The following is a 17,700-nucleotide window of genomic DNA, read 5'->3' on the forward strand; positions in this document are numbered from 1 at the left end:
GAACCCCCCATGTCGCAGAGAGCCAGGATTGTACTCCTCCACACCATCCATTCCCATTGGAGGAAGAGGATAGAAGGAAACGGTGTTGCTTGTGGACGGCTCCGCAACGCCCTTTGTTGGGACTTTCTCTACCTTCAAAAAGATCAGAGAGTCGTGCAAATGCACACGGTCACAAGTAATACTCGGAAGTAATTCAAGGTCGAATCTTCAAGGACTTGTTGCTTTTCAAACTCAAGTAATGTCATGAAATGGTTCGAATTTGCAATTGTGATTTAGGAAGAAAAATGTGATGAAATGTTGTTGGTGGAGGTTTTAACTATCAAGTAATTTAATAAAACTCAACCTCTTTGTTTTCTACCTTAGTTTTGATGTAAAACATGGAAAATACACAATCCTAGCTTTTCTTGGGAAACTGAGTTCTACTCTTTCACTACCGCTTTGGTTGTTGTAGAGGCTAGGGAAACCTACAATCATATGTCCATGTGTGATTACAATCCTAGAGAATAATTATCAACTCACATGCATTATAGGTCAGAGGGCCTATGTCTAGAACCATATTTTATGCGCTTATGTCTAAGTCACATCCCATATTGGTTTCCTAATATTTTACCTAACGAAAGTTGGGCTTTAGTGTATAAATCAAGTTCCCATTGGTCAAATGGAAAAAAGACGTAAAGAGAAGTTTTTAGAAACCAACCCAAAAAAGTGCCAGACGCAATTCTTGACAAATCCCGAGCGTGTTGAAAATCAAATCATTTTGACTAAGGCATTCCACAAAGAGGTTGATAACTAATTTAGAACATTTTTAAAGGAAAGAAAATACACGAAACATAAAGGGAGTGTTTTTCATTGAATTAAAACGAATAAAAGAGTCGTATAATGAGTTCTAGCTTGACCCTCTTCTTTCTCGAGGTGAGGGAAGTGTAAACTCGCTAAAGAACTTAAGAAGAACAAAATAAATGCAGAACAAAAGATAGAACTTGAATTAAAAGCAATACGGTAAGCAATAGTATGAAAATACAAGGAAATAACAACTAAAACTTGAATCTAAAGCCTAAAAACGAGTTCTACAACGAAGGAGAAATGAATTGAAGTTGAAAACGAGCTTGGAAGGGATGATTTGCTGCTGGAGGAATGACTTTCTTATATAGACCCTTAGAGTTGTTGAACTTCCCACCTTTTTAGGTGGAAATGAGTTGAGATACACGTAACCACTCCCATTTTACTTAGACTCACGGTTATACTTTGATTCAAACACATGAAAAATGTCCTTCTTGCCCCTCATTAATCAAAACACACGTTTTGGCAAAATTGTTCTTCAAAATTGCGCCAAGCGCAATTCCTGCAAAACAAAGAACAATTATTTTCTTTCAACTTTGACCGCATTTTTCTCATATTTTTCCTAAAGTACCATAGTTTGACTTTTATGCAGAAATGTTCTATGCATGTTCTACCTTATGAATATGTAATCCATTTTGGCAAATAATGATGGGAAAGGGGTCAAAATCGTGGTCAAACAGGCCTACCGATACATGTTCTACAGTAAAAAGTCAACCCTAACACCCTTCATCTGGGAGATGAGTTCCTCGCCACGAACTACTGTTGAACGACCTGTCGCGTCTGACCTGAATAAGCAGCGATGCTTGAGAGGGGGCACCACCTCCTCTGGGTTGTCTAGCAATTCGACCGATGAACTTCCCTCGTCAGCCTCAATTCTAAGGATAGGAGGATGCATTATCACAACTGCACTTGTAGAAGCCGCACTACTGCCACTACAACCCCCACTAGGAGAGGCTTGCCGCACTTTAGAGCAGGCCAAGCGACTGATTCTAGTGGAGAAACCAACAATGGCCTTATTAAGCTTGCACGAGATACCTCGTCATGAGAAAGCGATTGAACCGTCGAGTTCACGCTTCACAGCCTCAGACTGGCCTGACCAGTCGATGGACCGACCTGACTAGCAAAATCATCAAATCCTCGGACAGACCCAGCAAAGTCTCCGATGAGGTGATGAAGCTCTAACTTCTCGTCTGAAATAATCGATGCGAGGTCCTTGCTGAAAGGGGAATATCTTGAATCTTCCGAAGCACCGACAATGATTTGAGAGAAGGGAGTGCCACCCCACTTGGTAGTGCTGCAAAGGGAAAAGCCCCAACGTTAGAACTGGATCGGAATTGTGGGAACGTCGGAAATAAGTAAAAGCAAAAGAGAAAGGAAGAAACCGGATACTCACTGTTTTCCCCAAAGCGGTTGGGCACATGGTTGCAAATTGGTTCATCGCTTGACGGCCACCTTCCACCGACTAATAGGCAGCAATCTTTCCAGTCCATGTTCGAGGTAGGAGGCTTAAAGATTATCCCATGACGGGAGCTTAGGCTGTAGAACCCTGGGAAGCCAAAGATCGACTTCAACATTGTTAGAGCCGTCAACAGGCCAATGTCATCTTTTCCCTGTTGTCATGTTCCCGCCACATGATGGCCAACACCATCATCATTCCCCATGTATTGGGGGTAAGCTGCGCCAGTGCAACCCGGGCAAAGGATAGGAACGACTCGACGAATAGTGAAAGCGGAAGTCTCACCCCATTGGAAAACATATGGGGATAGAAACTCACCCACCCAGGAGGAGGGGAGTCGATCCTCTCATCCTCTTGTAGCTGATGCATGAGGACGTAGTCGTGGACGCGATAAGCTGCACAGATGTCTAGAAGGTCTTGCTCCATCGCAAGTGACGAAACATGAGTCACAACAGGGCAGTTGCCGATGAACAGAACATTACTACGGACTGCCATGGTGAGAACGAAAACTCAGGAAAACCGAGAAGGCAAGGATTGGAGCAAGCAAGGTGAGTTGTTACCACGCCCATCGAGAAATTTAAAGCCTCCTCATGTACCGTTTCGAATCCCAACGATACTCGAAATCGCAACCGCCGACTCCATCGCTCCACTCATCGTATGAGGGACATGACGACCTGCGAAATGGCGACGGATACGTGTTCCTTCATCAATGTGATCGTACGAGCAGATGCCTGGTCGTCACAACTTTGGTTAACATGGGCCCTACATCCTGATTCGAGAAGATATTTTCGACACGCACCTTGCCATGCAGATCGCATGTGACCCACTTTACTTCAACGCTTTTGAACCTGGCTCCCTTTTTCAGGGTAACCCGACCCCAAAAGAAGGCTAACAGTTGAGGGTAAAACCTAGTAAGACACGCGTTAGACTACGAAGGAAACATCAAGGTGCAGGACCACAAACGGTTATACACCGTAAGCTGCAGGGACAAGGGAGCACACCTCCACCTCTGCTGTATGAGATGCACGTCGAGCACTGCGACCTGGCACCCTTAGACAACAGGTTTCAGGCCTGCAGGCGGAGGTGCCACTCGCTGATTGTCGGGGGCATACACTCCCCTGTTAGGCGCCATACAGCTCGGCGCACCCTTACCATCTCAACCATCGTCCTTCCTGGTCGGTCATCCACACCTATAATAAGGAAGGATCCTCGCCTTTGCCAGGTATGTGAAAAATTTGCCACTGAAATCGTAAAGATGTCTTTCCTATTTCGTACTCTGATTGAAAAATCTATCACTGAAATCCTAAAGATGTCTTTTCCTATTTCCTATTCTGATTGAAAAATCTGTCACTGAAATCCTAAAGATGTCTTTTCCTATTTTCTACTCTGATTGAAAAATCTATCACTGAAATCGTAAAGATGTCTTTTCCTATTTCGTACTCTGATTGCTAACTTGAGCGTTGAAGTGTATTAGGGAGGACACCGCACCGACGTTGAGTTTTCTGGTTGTAGGCTCATTTGCTTTTTGGCGGAGCCACTCGTCTGAAGGACACGTGGAACTCTCCAAAATTCGCCATCAACAAATATTAACCGTAATTGTAACTATATTCTTAGATTCTTATATAAATAAACTAATAATTAGATTTTTTTTTCTTTTTTATTTGAAGAAAGATATTAGTTGGAAAGAGATTCAAATTATAAATATTCAGATATTTATGATATTCTATTCTAAATATATTATTAATTAAATATAATCTAATTTTAACTATTTTATACACTACGTTTAACTATTTGATTAATTAATTTCTTAATTGCATTATTGCATTTACATTTAATTGAATATTGATATATATTTATATTTTTTAGAAATATTATATACTTTCTTTAATACATTTCTATATACTAGTCTTTTGACGAGTGTAGCGCACGTGATATCTCCAATTTATTTAATTATAATATTAAATTTAATGGTGAACTTATCAATTTATATTGAATAATTAGAATTCTAACCCTACATGTATTTTTAGAACAAAAATAACAACAAAATTAATTATAAAATATATATTTTAATCACATCCATTTATAGGAGGAGAAGACACACAGTTTTGTTTGTAGAAAAAAGTTGAACGAAGAGGTATTTATACCATTGTAAAAGTTGAAGAAGGCCACATTAATAATTAAATTTCCAAAATTTTTTAAAATTATATTATTAATTATAATTAAGGACATTTATTAATTAATATGATATAATTAAAAAATAAAAATTAATTTACATATTTATAATTTGACATAAAATATCAATATTTTATCAAACTTTAAGGTTTCGATAACATAATTTAACTAAAAATAATATTTAAAAATTTTAAATAATTGAATAATTTAACTAAAAATCATATTAAGAATAATAGTCCGTAAGGAAGAACAAAATCGATGTGCATATAATTAAAAAATATATATATATCTCACCAATGTTTGAGATTGCCTAAACAAAGTTACTATGATTTTTATTTTTCCTTTTTTTACCGATCGAGACACATTTTTTTTAGTGCATATAGGAAAGAGGGGATACTTATATTTAGAAATGAAATAAGAAAAGAAGAGAAAGAGGTGAAAGATCACTTGAGAGATCAAAGTTGATTGTTTATATTTATTGATTGTTTTGTCTTATCAATTTAATTTTTATTTCAAATGAGTCTAGCAAAGTTTCGGTATTAAAGAAAAATGAGTGAATTAATGGTTAGATTCAAATGTTTCAAAAAAAAAAAAACACATGTACTCCAATCGAATTTCAGAGATTTAAGGACTAATGGATCAACATTAAAAGACATTGCTCCACTATAGTTAAATTATGTCCGTAAAGTGGAAGGTGAGAGATTTTAGAATTAATTATTTTAATATATATATATGAAAATCAAAACAGAACCTACGAAATTAAGATAGAATTTCAAAGAGCAGAACAAATATTAAAAAAAACAAAATATCAAAACAAAACTTAGGCTAACCTAATAAATTAAGGGTACAAACAGGATTGAATAAAAAATTGATATAGTTTTAAATATAAAAGAAAAAGAAAATCAGAAATCAAAACAAACCCATAAAATTGAAATAGAATTTCAAACGGCAAAAGAAAAAAATATAAAAAAAAAAGAAATCAAAACAAAATCCACACATAAATTATGGGCATATATGGTATTGAATAAAAATTGAAGGGTAATATTGCTAAAACAAATTCTTCTATATGTGCACTAATATAAATATATTATAGATATAGATATAGATTAATAAAACTTAAAAATAAAAAAAATTAAGAAAAAATAAGAAAGATTGAATTCTATATATTTACCTCTCACCAATATTCAAGGATACCAAATATGAACATTATGCTCTAAAAAATTGGAATGCGATCTTATACACTTTGTTTGTGCAAAGATTTGCACAACAGTGTGTTCCTGGTTGTAGCTCGAACCCGGCCTCCGGACCGACCTGACCACTTGGGCGGACCTGCACAAAAAGGTGAGCATTCCGACGATCAAGTCAGTATAGGTCGGATTCCAAGTCTAGTTCGAAGCCAGAAATCATCGTACCTGATCGTGGGGTGAGGTCCTCTACTTATGGGTGGTAGTCCCGCTAATCTCGCGACGGTTACACCCGGTAATCTCGGGACCGTCGGTTACACCCGGTGATCTCGGGACCGACGGTTACGCCCGATAATCACGCCGCAGACAGTTGCTCACATCGGCCCCTACCGAGCTCCCCGGTAGGTCGGACCTGGGCCAGGTTCACCTCGGCCCTCATACTTAGCTTTCTTCGGTGTTGGTGGCAGCCGTCTCGGCTATCCGAGCTGGGATGACTCATGAGCCATCTTGGAGCACCAATGGGGGTCCTCCACGTGTCCAGGGTATTCCCTTCCCCAAACATTGGCCCCCTCTCTGTTTGGTCCGATCTCGACCTGGCAGAGAAGTTCATCCGACTTGCTTTGGACACGTGGCGACTTCCTATTCGTGGGAAAATACAACCGTCGCGGAAGATTTATCGTCGGAATATTCAAATATTCCGACGCTTCGGATCTCAGAGAGGATCTTAGCCGCTCGTTGATTACACGTGTACGGTGGGGAAATTCCTCCGACGGGCTATAAATGCCCCCAATCCTTCAGATCATACCTTACGTTCCTTGAATTCTTGGAGTTCGATCTGAAGGCAGCTCGAACCCTTGGTAGGTCGGTCTCTTCCCTCTCTCTTTCGAACATAATTGCCATGTCGTCCTCTATTAGCAGCAACCTAGGATCCGATTTAGCTCGTAGGTTAGAGTCCGAGCTCGAGGAGATAGAACACTTTAGAATCTCCGATGACGGGGAGGATAGCGATGCCTCCACTTCAGGTCAGAGTTTGGAATACCCTTCTAGGATACCTGAGCACTACCTCGGATGCCTTCGTAGGGGGTTCGCTATCCCTGAGAACATCCTCCTCAGGCTTCCGGAGGAGGGGGAGAGAGCTGACCATCCTCCAGAGGGATGGGTCACTCTCTACTTCAAAATGTTTGAGTACGGCCTCAGACTTCCCCTTCACCCTTTTGTCCAAGAATTTCTCTTCCGGACTGGGTTGGCTCCGGCTCAAGTGGCCCCCAATGGGTGGGGTGTCATTTTCGCTTTGGCCATCTTCTTTTGGCTTCGAGCTCGGGATAGTGAGGAGGCCGAGCTATTGGACGTAGACCAGCTCCTCGCGTGCTTCGAGGCGAAAAGGATAGCTAAGAAGCCTGGTCGGTTCTATATGTGCGCAAGGAAAGGCACAGGCGGTATAGTTAAGGGGCCGACCTCCATCAAGGGATGGGTGAGGAAGTGGTTCTACGCTTCGGGGGAATGGCTCGCAAAGGACGAGTCAGGTCGTTCCTTCTTTGACGTCCCCACTAGGTTTGGGAACCTAGGTACGGAGTAGTTCTTACTTTTCGTAATTTTCTTCTGTCATTCAGGTCTAACTCGGATTTTGTCTTCGTGCAGTTTCAATCTGACCAGTCCCCGAGCTTACGCAGGCCTCCTTCGATACTCTGAAATACTACAAGGAGCGCTTTCCGAGGGGTAGGAAGGTCGGAACCCTGGTGACTGACGAACTGCTGCTTGAGTCCGGGCTGCTAGATTACAACTCTGCAGTTCGTCCCATTGAATCCTCTAGGCCGAACTCTGAACTTGGTATGCCGAACTTGCCTTCCCCCTTTCTCCTCTAACCTTGTGTTGACCCTTGTTTTTATCTTGTAGCCATGGTTTGCGGATTTGCAAGCGGCGTGAAGCGCAAGTCTAAGGGCCGAGCCCATGCTCTTGAGGCTGTCCAGAGTTCGAAACCGCCCACCCCTGCCGTGGTAGGGCCTGCCTCGGAAGATCCAGCCCTGGTGATCGAGCTGGAGTCTTCTGGGGGTCCCTCGAGGGAGAAGCGTCCCAGAGATCAGACCGAGGCGGTGGACGCCCAGACCGAGGCGGCGGACGCCCCGCCTTTGAGCGAGGAGGCGAGGGAGGAAGCCCCTCTAAAGTGAAGAAGGAAGAAAAAGAAGGCGATCTCTCCCTCGGAGGTCGGAGCTTGCAGGGTCTTGCCTGCAAGTTGGGCTGATCGGGTGGACGCTCCTGCGGCCAGGATGGGCGGGACGTCCGATGTGACGGCGCGGTTCAGAATTGAGCCGTCAAGTCTCGGGGTGAGGGAGCAGGTGACCCGCATCTCAGCTGCGAGTTTGGACCGCTGCCTAAGGAGGGCGTCTAAATTTGTGAGCGCCCCTGGGTCCGTTCTGCAGAGGACCATTGACTACGCCGCCGAGGTAAGACTAGTGCCCCATTTTTTGCTTGATTTCGCCCAACAGATAGTTCAATCTAACTTTTTCCTTGTACCATTTCTCAGGCGTTTGTTGCTTCCATTCAATCGGCTCTGGTTATAAAGGCCGAGCTGGATGGGAGGGAAGCTTTGGCAGCGAGGGAGAAAGAGGAGTTCTCCGCTGCCTTAGAGGCTGCTTCCTCCACCATGAAGGATGAGCTTCTGAAGGCTCACTCCGAGGTGGAGACTTTGAAGGCCGAGGTGGAGTCTCAGGCCGAGCTACTGAAGAAGGAGGAGGACAGGCGCAAGGCTCAACTCCGAGCTGCCCACGCCATCACCAGGGGCTTGGAGAAGGAGAAGTTCCAGCTCCTGAAGGAGAAAGACGACATGCTCCAGGCGCTCGAGGCGAAGGATAAGGAGTTGGAGCATGCGACTGCCGAGCTGGAGACGGCGAAGGAGCGCCTCAGCAATGGAGTCCTGCTGGAGGAATCGTTTAGGCAACATCCTGACTTCGATGGATTTGCCAAAGACTTTTCTGACGCGGGCTTCAAGTTCCTCATGAAGGGCATTGCTTCCGACATGCCCGACCTTCAGATCGATTTCAGTGGTCTGAAAAGGAGGTATGCCGAGAAGTGGGCGTCTGGGCCTAGCGGCACCCCTGGCCCCCAAGCGTTGGTGGATCAGTATGTCAGGGATCTGGACTCTGACTACTCCGATCCCGAAGAGGACCAGGTCGACTCGACTCAGGAGGGCGCTCCCCCAGCAGGCTCTTAGGCGACCACCCTTCATGAGGCTTTTCGCTGTTCTCCCTCCCTTTTTCTTTTTGTTTGTAAGTGTCAGGGCAGAGCTGCAAGGTCACCTCGCTTCTACTTTGTTGTTAGTGACCTCTTTGCTTCTACTTTGTTGTTAGTGACCTCTTTGCTTTTCCTTTGAACTGCAGCTAATGTCACCTCGCACCTCTTTACTTTTGAGGTCGCGCCTTTAATTAAAATAATTTGAAAGCTTGAGTTTGAATCTCTTAATGTTCGACACATTGCACCAACTCTGGATTTTTAACATTTCACCCTTAATTTAAAAAGGTAAAAAGGCTAAATTCCGTAGCTATTCTTCATATCGTTCCTCGTATCCTTAGGTTTCGAAGGATTGAATTTGAACCAACTGCTGGAATGCGATCGCGTGGGAGTCCGTGGCCCCCATTTAATTTCTGGTCGAACTCGGAAGCATGAAATTAAATCATCACATTTATTCCGATCATAATGCTTTTGGAACAGTCGTTACGAATTCATTGAAAACCCTTTTGGCATTTCAAGGATAATAACGCTTCAGGTGTTCCGCGTTCCACGGGTGCGCGAGGACATCTCCTTTCAGATCGGCCAATACGTACGTCCCAGGTCGGACTATGCCCTTGATCTCAAATGGGCCTTCCCAGGCCGGATCGAGGGCACCCACATGCGTTTGGACCCTCCTTAAGACCAGCTGTCCGACCTGAAAGGCCCGAGGTCGAACGCGGGCATTGTAATGTCTGGCCATCCTGCCCTGATATTCCGCCAGGCGTAGCTGGGCCATTGCTCTTCTTTCTTCCAACAAGTCGAGGTTGAGGAGCAGCTCTTCCTCATTTGCCGAAGGCTCGTAATGCTCTACTCTGTCAAATGGCATGCCGATCTCAACCGGGACTACAGCTTCGGAGCCGAAGGCCAGGGAGAACGGGGTCTCACCCGTCGACCCCCGCTGGGTGGTTCGGTACGACCATAGAACTTCGGGTAGCTCCTCGGCCCACCTGCCTTTCTTGGAGTCCAGTCTAAGTTTGATGCCTCGCTTGATGATCTTGTTGACCGCCTCCACCTGCCCATTTGCTTGCGGATGTGCGGGGGACGAGCTGAGATGACTTATGCCAAGTTTGCTGCAAAAGTCTTTGAACTTGACGTTGTCAAACTGCTTCCCATTGTCTGTCACTATGGCCTGTGGTATACCAAAGCGACATATGATGTTCGTCCATACGAAGGACGTGACCCTGGATTCCGTTATGTGGGAGAGCGCTTCGGCCTCGGCCCACTTGGTGAAGTAATCCACAGCAACCACAGCGAACTTGGTCTGGCCCTTGCCCAAAGGGAAAGGACCAATGATATCTACCCCCCACTGCGCGAATGGCCACGGGGCCGAGATGGGGGTGAGCAGCTCGGGAGGTTGGTGGATTATGGTTCCGTAGCGTTGGCAATTGTCGCAAGTTCTAACGAACTTCTTGACGTCCTGGCTGAGGGTCGGCCAATAGTATCCTTGTCGGATCACTTTGGCGGGCAGCGACCGGGCACCCGAGTGATTGCCGCACACTCCTTCGTGGACCTCTCTGAGGACGTACAGGCCCTCTTCAGGGGTTAGGCATCTCAACAGAGGCAGGGAAAAGCCACGTCGGTACAATGCCCCATCTCGGACCATGAACCGAGCTGCCCGCCTTGCCAACTTTCTGCGCTCCTTGGGGTCTTGTGGTGAGTTGCCCCTAATGAAGTCCGCGATCGGGTCCATCCATGAGGGTTCTGGAGCGCCGATCTCCATCAGATCTAGCTCTAAAACGAGGGATTATCTAGGATCTCGACGGGGACCGACCTGGCCAGGTCGGTCTCGTACGCCGATGCTAACTTGGCCAAGGCGTCAGCATTAGAATTTTCTGCCCACGGAATCCGGCTTACTTCGTAAGTTCGAAACTGGGCTAGGTATGACCTGACCTTGCCCAAATACTTCTCCATTCGGGTGTCTTTGGCTTGGTACTCGTCCTTGATCTGGCTCACAACCAGCTGGGAGTCACTGAAGACCTTAACACAAGAGGCCCCCAATGCTTGAGCGACTCGCAGGCCGGCAATAAATGCTTCATACTCAGCCTCGTTGTTAGAAGTCCGGAAGCTGAACCGCAAGGCATACTCAAATCGTTCACCCCCTGGTCCGAGCAAGAGGATCCCGGCTCCGCACCCCTTCTCATTGGAGGATCCGTCGACATAGACTGTCCAAGGCAGGTCGGACCCGCTCAGCTCGGAAGGTGGTGTGAGCTCGGCTATGAAATCTGCCGCTGCTTGTCCTTTCAACGCAGTTCTGGGTTCGAACTGGATGTCGTACTCACTTAGCTCTATTGCCCACTTCATTAGGCGTCCGGAAGCTTCCGGCTTGTGGAAGATACTTTTAAGGGGCGAGTTAGTGAGCACCACCACCGTATGGGCTTGGAAGTGTGGTCTAAGTCGTCGGGCCGAGGTGACCAAAGCGAGAGCCAACTTCTACATCTGAGGGTATCTAGTCTCGGCTTCGGTCATAGCCTTGCTTGTGTAGTAGACCGGGTTTTGCCGCGCTTCCTCTTGCCTGATTAGGGCCGAGCTGACGGCACTGTTAGACACTGCTAGGTACAATTGGAGCTTGTCCCCCGGCATAGGCTTGGCAAGTAAGGGTGCCGAACAGAGGTAGTTCTTCAATTGCTGAAACGCTTGCTCGCACTCCGCCATCCATTCAAACGGCCCTTTCTTTCGTAAGACCTTGAAGAAAGGGAGGCACTTGTCCGTTGACCTTGAAACAAACCGGTTCAGGGCCGCAATCCTGCCATTGAGGCACTGAAGCTGTTTCAGCGTTTTAGGTGCCTCCATCTCGATCACGGCTTTAATCTTTTCGGGGTTGGCCTCGATTCCCCGGTTGTTTACCACGAAGCCAAGGAATTTTCCCGAGGAGACTCCAAAGGCACACTTAGCAGGGTTGAGCTTCATTTGATATGCCCTCAAAACCTCGAAGGCTTCGGCCAGGTCGGAGAGATGCGACTTAGACTGCTTGCTCTTGACAAGCATGTCGTCCACATACACTTCCATATTCCGGCCGATCTGCTTGGCGAACATGTTGTTCACCATTCTCTGGTAGGTCGCTCCTGCGTTTTTTAACCCGAAGGGCATGACCTTGTAGCAGTACAGACCTTGGTCTGTTATAAAAACGGTATGACCTTCATCTGGGACATGCATCTTGATTTGGTTGTACCCGGAGTAGGCGTCCATGAGAGTGAGCAGTTCGTGCCCAGCTGTGGCGTCCACGAGCTGATCAATCCTCGGCAGTGGGAAGCAATCTTTCGGGCATGCCTTATTTAAGTTCGTAAAGTCTACGCACATTCTCCACTTGCCGTTAGAGTTTTTAACTAATACAACATTGGAGAGCCACTCGGGATACGAAATTTCTCTTATGTATTCAGCTTTCAAAAGTTTGTTAACTTCCTCAACAATTACATCACTCCTCTCCTTGTTTATAGGTCTTCTCTTTTGTTTCACAGGTCGAATTGATGGATCTATGCTGAGGCGATGCGTCATAATTCGCGGGTCAATGCCAGGCATGTCCTCATGGGACCACACAAAGACGTCCGAGTTGGATCTGAGGAAGTGGATTAGCTCCTCTCTGTCGGTGGCCCCCAGCTTGGTTCCTATGCTTACCTGCTTCTCGGGACTAAGCAGAGGAACAAGCTCGAGCTCCTCAGTGGGCGCGGCAAACTCCTTCCTCGGCAGGTCGGCCTCGAACTCGAGCGTCCCATCCCTGAGAGTTTCAAGGGCGCAGACCGATGGGCCTTTGAGTGCGGCGACATAACACTCCCTCGAAGCGGCTTGTTCTCCTCAGACCGTGCCCACGCCGTTGGGGGTGGGATACTTCAAAACTTGATGAAGTGTTGAAGGAATGGCCCGAAAGGAGTGGATGATGGGTCTCCCAAAGATGGCGTTATAGGCCGACCTACCGTCAACTACCACGAACTCGGCCATTTGAGTGATCCGGGTTTGGTTCTGCCCCAGCGTGACCGACAAGTCGATGCAACCCTCTGGGATGACCGACTCTCTAGAGAACCCAACCAGCGACGTCGAGCTTCTCCTCAATTGCGACCTCGTCCAGCCCAAGGCGAGGTAGGTCGGTAAGGACAGGATGTTAGCGGATGCGCCCCCGTCTACCAGTACTCTCCTAACCACCACATGATCAATCAAGGGAGCAATCACAAGGGCATCATTGTGGGGCAGGTGGACCTCCTCCAAGTCTGCACCGTCGAAGGTGATTGGGCAGGTCGGCCCCTGCTCCCTGATGATGCACACCTCGCGTCTGGCTGTACGGGCTAACTCCTTTCTTTTATGTCCGGATTGACCCCCGCTTGGCCCTCCAAAAAAGGTGTTGATGACCGCAGGTCGGTCGGTGCACCGAGGTGGCGTTCTAGAACGCTTTCGCTCCTCCTTTTTCTCTGCTGAGCTGGTCCCGGGTTTTCCCACAAACTTCTTGAAGTAGCCATCTTGAATTAGATCTTCAATTTGGCGCTTTAATTCCCAGCAGTCCGACGTGTTGTGGCCGTGCTCCCGATGGAAACGGCAATACTTGTCCTTGCTGCGCCTCTCCGGGGCTCCCCGAAGTTTCTCCGGACGCTTGAGTAGTTTTTCCATTCCAGAATCCTCGATGTTCGTTAGGATCTCGGAAATTGGAATCGTGGTTGGGGTGAAGCGCTCGTAAGGTCGGCTCCTGGTAGGTCCGTTCTCCGCCCTTCGATACTCTGCTCGGCCGCTGGAGAAGGATCCTTTGTCCTTGGACTTGGGATCTGCCCTTTCATCTTTTCCACTTCTGCCCCGGCTGATCTTTCGTTCAGGTCGGCCGGTTTTGGTTCGGAGGAGCTCCTGTCCATCGATGACTTTCTTCGCCTTCTGGAGCACCTCGGCGAAGGTGGCCGGGGCCTCCTCTCCAAGTTTCACCGTGAGGGCCTCATCGGCTAGACCGGTGAGGAAATAGCACATGGCCGAGTCATCGGAGCAGTGTGCGACCTTCAACTGCTCCTCCTGGAATCTGGTGACATACTCCCGCAGCGTCTCCCCCTCCTTCTGCCTGATGGTGGCGAGATGGGTCGCTGTCTTTTTGTCGTAGTGCCGAGAAGAGAACTGGGCGAGGAACTCCCTCCTCAGCTGAGAGTAGGTTGAGATCGACCTGGCTGGCAATCTCCGGTACCACAATCGCGCGCTGCCAGTAAGCGCGATCTGAAAGGCGCGGCATTTGATTGCGTCTGATGCCGCTTGGAAGTCCATGAGGCCTTCAAAGACTTCAACATAGTCCTTGGGGTCCTTCGTCCCGTCATAAGGCTTCACGGTAGCAGCTTTGAACTTCGGAGGGATTGGTGCTTCCAAAACGTCCGAGGTGAAAGACGATTCTCCCAAGTCGCCATCGTTCAGTGAATCGTCCTTCTGCTCACATTTGGCCTTTAAGGCTTCCACTTGAGCATCGAGCTCCCCCCTCAGCTGGTCGAACTCCTCCCTTGTGATTATCCCTGCGGGGTTGTGAGAGGATTCAGCCTGCTGGTTGGAGCTCCTTTGGGAGCGGGATGGCGACTGCCCTTTTCGGAGAGACGAGCCTCTCTTTCGGTTGAGATGCTCGGGGAGGTCTCCCCTCTGGCGAGTGTACCCCTCACTCCCGTTGTCTTCGGGACGTTCCTCCTCGGCCGGGCCGAGGTGGGAACCCCTTTGCTCGCGTACGTCCATGCATGTCGCCCGATTTTCAGATCGGGACCCTGCGCCTGCAGCTAGCACCATTTCGTTATACATTGCCTCCATGGAGCGCATTTGTGTGCGCATTGCCTCCATCTCTCTCTGGAGCGCATCAAAATTCTCGCTTGTTGGAGCCGAGGTTGGACCCCGGGCGCCCTTCTTAGAGGTCCCACCTCGGCCACGGATGGCCTTGGACGTCCTCGGGTGTGCGGGCGGTAGGGCAGGCGCGGTGATTCGTGCCGACCTGCGGAGGGGTTCCGCTGCCAGGCCGTCGTGACCTTGCCCCTCTACCGCCGCTGCTCCGACCTCCCTCTGGTGGGCATCGCTGGCAGCTAGAGTCCTTCGATCCGTCGTATTGGTCGAATTCGCTGGTTGAACCATGTTCACTCGCGTGTTGGTTGAAAGGAATCGGGATGACTTTGATTGTCAGTCGGTTCCCACAGACGGCGCCAAATGTTTATGCAAAGATTTGCACAACAGTGTGTTCCTGGTTGTAGCTCGAACCCGGCCTCCGGATCGACCTGACCACTTGGGCGGACCTGCACAAAAAGGTGAGGACTCCGACGATCAAGTCAGTATAGGTCGGATTCCAAGTCTAGTTCGAAGCCAGAAATCATCGTACCTGATCGTGGGGTGAGGTCCTCTACTTATGGGTGGTAGTCCCGCTAATCTCGCGACGGTTACACCCGGTAATCTCGGGACCGTCGGTTACACCCGGTGATCTCGGGACCGACGGTTACGCCCGATAATCACGCCGCAGACAGTTGCTCACATCGGCCCCTACCGAGCTCCCCGGTAGGTCGGACCTGGGCCAGGTTCACCTCGGCCCTCATACTTAGCTTTCTTCGGTGTTGGTGGCAGCCGTCTCGGCTATCCGAGCTGGGATGACTCATGAGCCATCTTGGAGCACCAATGGGGGTCCTCCACGTGTCCAGGGTATTCCCTTCCCCAAACACACTTAACCTTAAAAATCAAAATATTGTGGGAGAGAAAAAACGGGAAAAAGAAGAAGAATAAGGGAAAAAAAAGGGTAAAATATACTTATAGATTTTTATTTGGTCCCTAAGTTTCAAAAATGACAGTTTGGTTCTCTGACCATTAGAAAATGGTTCTAAAACATCACTAAGACTAAACTCCCGTTGGTGACTCTAACGGAATGTTGTTGTGGCGTGATGGGGTTGGTTATTTATTTAATTTTATATTACTTGTAATATATGTGTCGTTTTTTTATTATTATTTTTTTCTCTGTTTCTCTGTCTCCCCACCTCTTCCACTCTTCCGTCGCTTCTCTCCCCCTCCCAGCCTCCCATGCTCTAACCATGGTAGATCAAGAACACAAATACCTTGTTGCTTCACCAAATCTAGGATAATCCCCTCCCAATCTTCTATTCAATGGCCATTGAAGCTAACCGGCCGGAGAAGTTATGAAACCCGCCGTCAATCCCTAAATAACAAAAACGCTTCTTTCTCAATTGAATCTCTTCAATCCCTTCTCAGCCTCAGATCCCTCAAGAAGCTCCGTGAATGGTCCGAGATCGTTGCCGGCCCCAGATGGAAGACCTTCATTCGCCCCGCTTCAACCGGAACCGGACCGTCGCCGTCAAGCTTGGTAAATTCCAATACGACCCCATAAGTTACGCTTTGAATTTCGACGAGGGCCCCAGCGGCGATGTAGATTTCGAAGGCGACAAGTACAACGGCGGGTTTCATAACTTCTCCGACCGGTTTGCTTCAATGGTCATTGAACAGAAGGCTGGGAGCGGAGTATTCCAGACTTGGTGAAGCAGAACGACCAAAATGTCACTTTTTGAAATTTAGGACTAAATAAAAATCTATCTCTAAACTTATGGATTAAAAATGTATTTTATAAAAAAAAAAAACAATTACAATGTTGTTGAAAATAAGTGAAGAGAGCCTTCTTATATAGAATTTTGATAAAAGAATAGGTTGCAAAATTTTTAAAATTCTACCACTTTTTAATATTATATAATTAAATATTATTAAATTATGAAAAAACTCTACATTCTTGACACTTGTGCAAAATTAATTAGAATTTAAATAAAATTTTAAAAGGCAAAAAAAATAAAAACAAAACCTACCAAATTAGAATAGAATTTCAATAGGCAAAAAGAAAAAAAACAAAAAACAAAAAATAATAAAAAAAATCAAATCAAAACTAAATGCATAACCAACCCACTAAATTGGAAAACAATTTCAAACGGCAAAAAGAAAAAAAAATCAAAACAAAACCTTTGCATAAGCTAAGGACATGTTTAGTATTACTTAAAAAAGGAAGGGTAATATTGTCCAAAAAAAAGTTTCTCCATATCCGTAGTATATATTATAGGTATAGATTATAGATTTATGTTTAGTATATCTAAAAAAAATATATTATACCTAACAAATGAAAAGAATTAAATTATTTCGTGTTTAAGTTATAATATTTTAAAATTCTAAAATTTATTTTAATTTTTAATTAAAAATTATAATAAATAAAAAAGTAAAAAAATTTATCGGGTAAAATACATTTTTGTTCCTGAGTTTGAGAATAGGTTTCAATTTGGTCTCTAAGTTTCAAAAAGTGACAGTTTGGTTCCCGATCTTTAGAAAATAATTCTAAAATGTCCTAAAGTTAAATTTCCGTTAGCGAACTAGCAGAATGTTGACGTGGCAACGGTGAGTTGGATATTTTATGAATTTTATATTATTTTTATTTATATGGATTTTTTATTCAGTAATTTCCTCCCCTCTTTCTCTCTCTTATTTTCCTCTTTCTCTCTCTTCCCCCTCCTTCTCCCGAATTGTTTTCTCTCCCCCTATCTTTCCCACTCTCTACAAAAATATCATTCCACGACTTCTATTTATAAATTTTAAGTTGGTTTCAATTCGTATTGTTTCACTCACATATATTAACTTAGAAAATGACAAAATGATTCGCTGCTAATTTGTCGTCATCTACCCTAAAATCTTTTCCAAGATAACCTATCCCTTCACAAGCCCTAAAAAATTGATGACTAAGTTGAATGAAAGAGAAGTTTCCAAGTATAGTTTGATTATTGAACGCTCAGAGATCGTATAGAGAATGGAGAATGAAAGGAAGTTGAT

This window comes from Momordica charantia (genome assembly GCF_013281855.1).
Source record: "Momordica charantia cultivar OHB3-1 chromosome 3 unlocalized genomic scaffold, Mcharantia_2.0 BLBB01000003.1, whole genome shotgun sequence".
Taxonomy (NCBI): Eukaryota; Viridiplantae; Streptophyta; class Magnoliopsida; order Cucurbitales; family Cucurbitaceae; genus Momordica; species Momordica charantia.